Source organism: Balaenoptera physalus (assembly GCF_965194825.1).
Source record: "Balaenoptera physalus genome assembly, chromosome: 19".
NCBI lineage: Eukaryota > Metazoa > Chordata > Mammalia > Artiodactyla > Balaenopteridae > Balaenoptera > Balaenoptera physalus.
The window spans coordinates 36,244,409-36,252,486 of record NC_138900.1 but is presented as its reverse complement, the minus strand read 5'-3'; the positions used below and the strand labels follow the sequence as shown (position 1 = coordinate 36,252,486).

General features: G+C 41.0%; 1 long non-coding RNA gene across 2 annotated transcripts in view; it reads right to left on the bottom strand.

The window, feature by feature from the left end:
- The window catches only part of LOC309649193, a 14,618-nt gene extending 6,540 nt beyond the window's left edge, over window positions 1–8,078 (bottom strand). The window contains exons 1-2 of one of the 2 annotated variants that reach the window (XR_014256979.1): window positions 5,470–8,062; window positions 1,127–1,233 (exon numbers count right to left, since the gene is read on the bottom strand). This is a non-coding gene — a long non-coding RNA (uncharacterized lncRNA). Of the gene's footprint in view, window positions 1–1,126 lie in introns of both variants that reach the window. The other variant, XR_014256978.1, reaches the window with a different exon arrangement.

Below are 8,078 nucleotides of genomic sequence, written 5' to 3'. Positions count from 1 at the left end.
CTATGGAATGAGAAGAGCGATCCAGATAAATACAGTATAAGATTTTCTCCAGAAACTTAGGTTTTACTGGAAATGACTCTGGGGCCACCTCCGGGGACAAGAAGAAAACTGACTAGAGATCTGTGACTCCCCAGTCCCATCAGAGTCTACCAGGGCCCAATCTGCTCTATATTAGTGAGGTTTCTATCAATATTTTGTCTGGAAAAAAAGTTCCCATTTTTCCAAAAAAATATAAACTAAACTTAAACCAAATTCTCTGACCTAAGTAATGAGAGCTAATATATATTGAGGACTGGCCACTCTTCTTAGTTAATAATGTGTGGTGTATCATCTAATTCTTACAACAGCCCTGTAATGTACTTACATGTATTATCCCATTTCACAGATGAGGAAACCGAGTCTTAGAGAAGTTTTGTCACTCACTCAGAGTCAACATTTTTACATGTGGAGTGGTCATCTGATTCCAGAGGCTGGTTATGATGCCGTATTTGCCTCCAAAGGGAAGGCAGGAAACGAGACGATTTCTAAGTGTCTTCAGATTTGAAAGTTTGTGTCTCTATGTGCCATTATAAATAAGTAACATTAGTGTCGCTCAAGATTCATTCATTCAGCCATTCAATAAATAGTTTTTGAGCACTTGCTATGGGCCAGGCTTTGGAAGCACTGAAGCAGAATGGGCCGCTGCCCTCATGGAGCGTCCACCACCAAGGCACCTGTGGGCACTGCCCAGGAAGCTTGGGCAGCTGTGAACAGAGCCAGTGGGTGTCCTATGGTCTCTGCCTTTTAAGGGCCTGCTCCTCATCCTTCAGGGACCACATTGCACAGTTCCTGAAAGCACAATTAATTTTTACTCACTTCCTGACTGCAGTAAGTGTCATCTGTCATTGAGACCACCAGACCCCTTTGATGGGCTGCAGGAGCTCTGGGGCAGCTCTGGGGAGGTCAAAGTTCCCTGTTAGGTCATAGTTTCTGCTTGGAGGCAAAGATAAAGTGATTTGTAACTCCCTCAGGAAAAGTAAAATGGTTGGGCACTAGTGGTCAGGGAAGAGGGACTGGAATTTAAAATCTTCGGAAACGTCAACAGATCCATTAAAGTTTCCTTGGCCCAGAGCTCTTTGAGACTCACCTGGAGGGAGATAATCAATTCCAGAAACATCAGGGATCCCCAGGTACTCAACACAGTTAAATACAGGTTAATGAGGCACATTTAGATAGATGATTTTGTAAGCAGATCTATCGATGGGAAAAAAATCATAGTTAAGCTCAGGTTGAAGAGAATTCGCCCTCAGCGTGTGTGCTCAAGCTTTATTCAGTAGTTTGTGGAAAAAAATCTGATGAGATGTAAAATCACTCTATTTAATCCGAGTTTCTCATGCAGTGTGTGTTAATATTTGTCTTCTTTCTTATTTAAGTGGCTTAATGGTTAAGTTTTCAATCACATAACCACTGAATATGCAAGATATAAACCGCAGGCAATTAAATGATAACTAAGGTAGTAGGGCTGACTTGATTTAGCTGATGTGTTATTAAGATTATAAATACAACCCAGTCCAGCCACTGAGTGGAATATTTTGTCTGGCTGAGGGTCCCTTTTCCAAGTGACAGCTAGTGCCCTGGATGCTGTGAAGGAGTTTGAGAGGCAGCCCCCCAGTATCTCCCTGCCATTTCTCCTTTGGCACTCAACATTTTGTTTCTTGGAGACACCAATTAAAATACAACTTTGTTATGGGGGAAAGAGGAAGAATCACAAGAACAATTGTCTGACCCTTGAATGCTGGGGCTCCTCAATTTGGATTCTTAATTCTTCCCTTTTTGCTCAGCAGTGGGAAGTTGACACTGAAGCTCTACTGAGAAAACAGAAGCAATACCAGATAGTCCAACAGAAGAAAAGTTAATAAGGGCAACTGGTTATAAAAGGGTTGGGAGAACAGCAAAGCTGAATGGGGGAGCTGAGGCAACCCAGAGAGTTGCAACAGTGGAAAACCTCCATCACTCCTAGGGCCAGAGGCATCATGGGAGCAGGTGGCAATACCTACGTCCCAGAGCCAGGGCTGCCCGTGGAAGCTGGAGCCATAGCAGAGGCTGCCCAGCTGGGAGCTAGAGCCACAGAGGGAGAGGCAACCACTGTGGAAGAAGTGACTATAAGCAGAGGCACCAATACCCTGACTCTTCCCATCTCTGCCCTCCTTGTCTCCTCCAGGGTATCCCACTGGGTGAAGCCAGGCAGAAGCTAGTAGTCAACAACACTCAGGAAATGTCCTACAACTAGAGGGTAAGGGGCGAAGAATGGACCTAAGAGTGAACAGGAAATAGCCAGACAATAGTCTACCTCACTCACTCACCTATGTGGGCTGATAAGTTCCTATTTTCAGCCTGGACCTCTTTCCTGAGCTTCAGACACACATACCCACAGTTTGTAGACATCTCCACTTGGATGTCCCCCAAGTATTTCAAAGTTAACATGCCCAGAACTAATTCATTATTTCCCACATGTCATTTCTTATTTTATGTATTTGGATCCAACCCACATCCTCCCACCAGCCTTTTCATCATGATTTGCTTATCTAGTGGTTTGTGTATCTGTTTTTTTTAAAAAGGAAATCATACTTGATTTACTTATTGTTTTTCTGGGTTTTATCTCATTTATTATGCTATTCTGCTTTCTTTTCATTTTGTTTTTTGCTTTTTTGAGATGGGAATTTATTCATGGCATCATTTTAATTGATATAAATATTTAAGGCTACAAATTTTTCTCTGATCACCACTTTAATTGTACCCCAGAGATTCTGACAGGTAGTATTGTCTGTAATTTAATTTTTAAAGAGTTATGACCTTTTGGGACTTCCCCAGTGGTCCAGAGGTTAAGACTCCACCTTCCAATGCAGGGGGGCATGGGTTCGATCCCTGGTCGGCAAACTAAGATCCCACATGCAGTGCAGTATGGCCAAAAAAAAAAAACATGAAGACTTATGCCCTTTTGGTTTATATTTCAACTTTCACCTGAGAATGTTAAATGGAGTGTTTTTTAATTTGAGAGAGGAGGACTTGTTTTTTATTTTTATTGTCAATTTCTTGTTTTATTGAAAGAAGTTCTGAGGATGTTATCTGTATTCCTTTTATCTTATGGAAACTATTTTTTTTTTCCTGTGAAATAATGTATCTTCAATGTTCATAAATTATTCATTGTGTGCTTGAGGGGGAAGAAAAATTCTCTGTGGCTGGGGAGAACAGTTCAATGTTTACCCTCAAGATCTGATCTTCCTTACACTTATGCTTTTCAAGCCTTTTATATTGTTACTTATTTTAGGTCCAACTGGACACTGTTAAAGTCATATATTATAGGTTTCTATCTATTTCTACTTGCATCTCCAACACTGAAAACTTGAAAATAAACACTTCCTTAGTGTTGAGCTTTTAGGTTAAATAAATTATGACATCCATTCAGTAGGACATGGTATGGCCATTAAACATGACAATGAAGAAAGCTTTTTATTATGCAAGATATACTGTTGAGAGGGACAAACATATCATATGGTCTACATTTTGTTCGAAAGCATCCTTCCAGACAATCCAAAAAATCTACATCACTTAAATTTTCTGTAAGCAACATGTATTACTTATTTAATTAAAGAAAAGAAGATCTTGAAACAAAGGCTGAGTTCAGTTCCACAATATTTACTCAGTGTCTAGAAAAAAAATGGGTCAGGTGTTGTGCTGCAAAAGTGAATGAGACACAATCTCTTCCCTTAAGAAAGTCATAAGTTGGGCTTCCCTGGTGGCACAGTGGTTGAGAATCTGCCTGCCAATGCAGGGCACACGGATTCGAGCCCTGGTCTGGGAAGATCCCACATGCCGCGGAGCAACTAGACCCGTGAGCCACAGCTACTGAGCCTGCGCGACTGTAGCCTGTGCTCCGCAACAAGAGAGGCCGCGATAGTGAGAGGCCCGCGCACCGCGATGAAGAGTGGCCCCCGCTTGCCACAACTAGAGAAAACCCTCTCACAGAAACGAAGACCCAACACAGCCAAAAATAAATAAATAAATAAATAAATAAATAAAAAGAAAAAAAAAATGTGGTGGGAGGGGGATCTAGAGGTCTCCCCCTCTTTTTGTCCTGCATTCTGAATTTTAGTACAACTCCAATAAAGACTGAGAAAGGATTTCCCATCAACCTCTTGCAACTGAGACTTAAAAAAAAAAAAAATTAAGTTGATTAATGAAAAATAAAGAATTGTGTTATTGCCTGTCTGAATCTTAACAACCGAGATTCATGTCTGTGCTGGGCGTATTCAGTTGGAGCACTATTGAGGAAGGGCCATGGCCTCTGGCCATATGCTCTACTATGCTGATTCTCTAGCTCAACCTTCTTGAAAGATGCTGATTATTTACTTCACAAGATAATTCCTGGCTGCTCAGCCTTTCCCACAGCCTGTCCAGGAATTCCTGGTGCCCCTCAGTGGTGGTTTCCAAGGAGAAAGGCACATTTTGGAGCCTTAGGCTCTCACCCCAGAAGTTCGTGCAGCAAAGTCTGACTCTCTGGCAGGAGTTACAATGTTACCATTCCATTAATGGGTAATATGCACAGGGATAGGTTAGATTGCTTCCATTATTCAAGGAGCTCCATGTGCCTGGTAGCAACAATTACCAAGACGCATAAATACAACAAAGTTAATTAAAATGTTAGCTGATATAAATAACCTAAGGTTATTGAACATTGTTCCATTTTAAATTAATAAATACGCAAAGGTAATGTTTATAATTAAAGCTATAATTTATCTTCATGCTCTGTTTGTTTAATAGCAGTGGTAATATAACGCTACATGCAGAAATGTAGTAATAGATTTGTTTAGCACTGACATTATAAACAAATGTCTCAGTCTATTTATTCTAAGTTATGATACAGATTCTTTTCACATGCATCTGATGGCCTTTAAACCATTTAAAAGGAACTGCATTAACGTAATCTAATCTTGATACTGAACATAACATTTCAGTTTGAATTATCCTGAATCCATGATCCATTTTATTACTCACAAAGCACTTTATACATTTATGATAATGGCAAACCTTGCTCTGTTATTTAAATCCCATTTCAAAAGGGACGTTATTTTCTTTAAAAAATAAATAAACCCCACACATTTGGGGTAGTAAAGTACAAATAAGGAAAAGTCAATGCCCAGCAAGCCCTTTAACAAAGCAAACAATTCAGATTTTTATGACATTAGCAAATAATAAAGGGAAGAACTGACATTTACAGTTGATGAAATTTTATGTTATAACAGATGATGAAAATGGAATGAAAATCACATGGAAAAATTTGTCCAGGAGGTTCAGCCATTCTGAGTCAATCTCTACCTGTGGACTGTCTTTAGGGACCCTTTCCTAACTTCAACCTTTATTCAACCCTCAGAAAGGTCCCAGGTCTACCCAGAGAGTAAGGCTTGTTCAGAAGCGGAGCAGGGCACATACCTTCAGTGTCTTTTTCATTCCCCCTCCTTTCAGCTTCCTTCTCTGCCCTCCCCACTTCCTCTTCCCTCCCTTTCATTCACCACCTCCAGCACTCAAGGGAATACTTATTCTCCACCCTCTCATTTAAATTATAATAAGCATAAGCAACCAGCCTGTTTTCTCCTAGGTTGCTGGAGGTATGGAGGAAAGAGAATAGAGTTTTGTGGTTTTTTCTTGTGTATTTCTAGTTTCTTTCCCTTAACACAGCTTGTTTCTTTCCCTCCTTAATCCCTTTTAAAATAAATGTTTCTTCTGGGTTGATTTGCAGTCACTGAAAAAACAAATCCCACTTTATTTCAGTAAGGATATTTCATTGGATGTCTTAGAAACAGTTGCCCCTGAAGTCAAATAAACAGCAAATTTAATTTTTTAAAAAGGCATTTCTTTCTTTCTTTTAAAGGAAGTTAAAAATGTAGCAAGCCTATTTTTGGAGAAAGAATGGACCAGAGAGTTTTTTAAAAATTATAAACAGATTACACACTTTGAAAAATCCTAAAAGGATTTTGGTACTGGAACGTCTGAAATTCAGGAAGGATTTAAATTTAGGATTATAAACTATCCCACCGCAAAATCCTCTTGTGATCAAATATCACATTTTAGGAGACGAGTGTCTTTGTAGCTCCCACTCAGGCTGGTTCTTCTGGTTCTGTGCAGTATTAATAAAACAGGAGCACTGCGGGCTCAGGGCAAACTTTGCAGAGCTGGGCTGCCAGGCTGGCCTGCTGTCAAAGGCTCAGCCTTCAGAAATAAAGTCAGAGGGCTCCAGTCCTCCTCAGAGGCTCAGAAGGGCTGGGAGAGGCTGAGACGGTTGCCTGCACTGGTAGATCTCGGCTGCAAGCAAGCCCTGAGCAAAGAGGCAAGGGGTTGGGCAGGAGAAGGCGATGGTTGAGGAGAGAAGAGATGATTAAACCCCAACTTCCCCCCTTTCCTTTGCTACCATCTCACATATCCTTTAAATTCAGGCTCTCCTAAATGTACTCTATTCTTTAGTCCTTTCCCATGGCGGTTATGTGGTACCGGCGAAGTGAAGGAGGAATGGATTGACAGGGTTCAGAACATGCTACCCCAAGATATGGCACTGTGGCATAGCAAATATTTTAAGCTGAAGGAATTTGAGAAACAGCAGGTGCAGGAAGGACTTCCTGGCCTTCCCCCCAAGCAGATCGTAAGACCCTCAGTTGAGAGGTGCTCTCCTACAGAAGCATCCTTATCTCTTGAGGTGGAAGGACACCAACAGTAATCTGAACGAACAGGCCTTGCTAAGTTTCCCCCAGTTTACCAGGATGACCTCATACCCTATTTTGTCCTATCACTTTTCGCCACAACTTTTCCATTCTTCATCAAACCTAATATAAAAATACTCCTCTGACTGTTTCTTCAGGTGATCATTTCCTTAGGACAACTCCTGAGTCACATAAAACTTATATTCAGTAAATCTGTACGTTTCTCTCTTATTAATCTGTCTTTTGTTCCAGGGGCCCCAGCCGAGAACTGAGAAGGGTAGAGGAAACCCCTACAGGGTCAAATTCTAGCTCTCCTTAAGTCTGGCTTCTAGTGGCCATTCAAGTATTTTTGTACACAAAATTATGTCTATGTTAAGGGTTTTTCTAGAATGTTAGAACGAGAATGGTTCATTGATATTATGTAGCCTAGAGATTTTAAAACTTTAATAACAATTATACACACTGATGAAGATTCTTTGCTTGATCAAACTTTAGTCAGGCTCCTGAAACTTCTCCTAGGCCTATCTGTGCATTTTGGGGGTAAAATCCAGTCTTAGCAAGAATACTACTGATTCAGTTTAATCAGAATCCCCCATCCTCAATATCTGATCACCTTTGACATCTGATCAGGTTCCTCATTCTCTACCACACCTCCCCTCCAGGTGATGTCTGACCACACTGGCCAGTTTTCAGCAAGAATCATGTTAGCTTGGTTTAGACAGAACCCCCTTTACCCTTAATGTTTTCTCTTAGTAATTTTCCATCCACTGACCCCATGCACTTGCCCATAAATTCCCTCTTGTCCGTGCCATATTCAGAGTTGAGCGCAATCTTTCTCCCTCTTGCAAAATCCCACTAGTGTGGTTATAACTATTGAGATAGCCTCTCCCCCTTTGAGTGAATTCTTCTTTACCATGCTTTAACAAGTGCCATTGAATTTTTTTCATTAAACACACATATGCGTGTGCAGGATGTTGAAACATTCTTTCAGGAAGGAAATTTAACCCAGAAGCCCAGTATGAAGAACAGATAAGAGGAAAACGGATCTTATTGACTCAGCACTTGAGCAGCAGGCTGGCACCCCTCATCTCATTTTCTCTCGTCTCCCAAGGTGGTTCCTGCAATACTTTTATTAAACTTTAGAAATCCACACAACAGTTTGAAGATCCTTAATTGGGTCCATCCTCTTCTTTTTGTGCTCTTCTACTGAAAGAAAGTCAAACAAGGAAGCCAATGAGGGCAAGGGAGTCACCCAATGGCCCCCAGCTGACCTGGACCCCAAACCCACTCGTCCCAACTCTAAGCTTAGATCCCTTTCTTTAAGGGTGTCATCAAGGATTGCTCAGT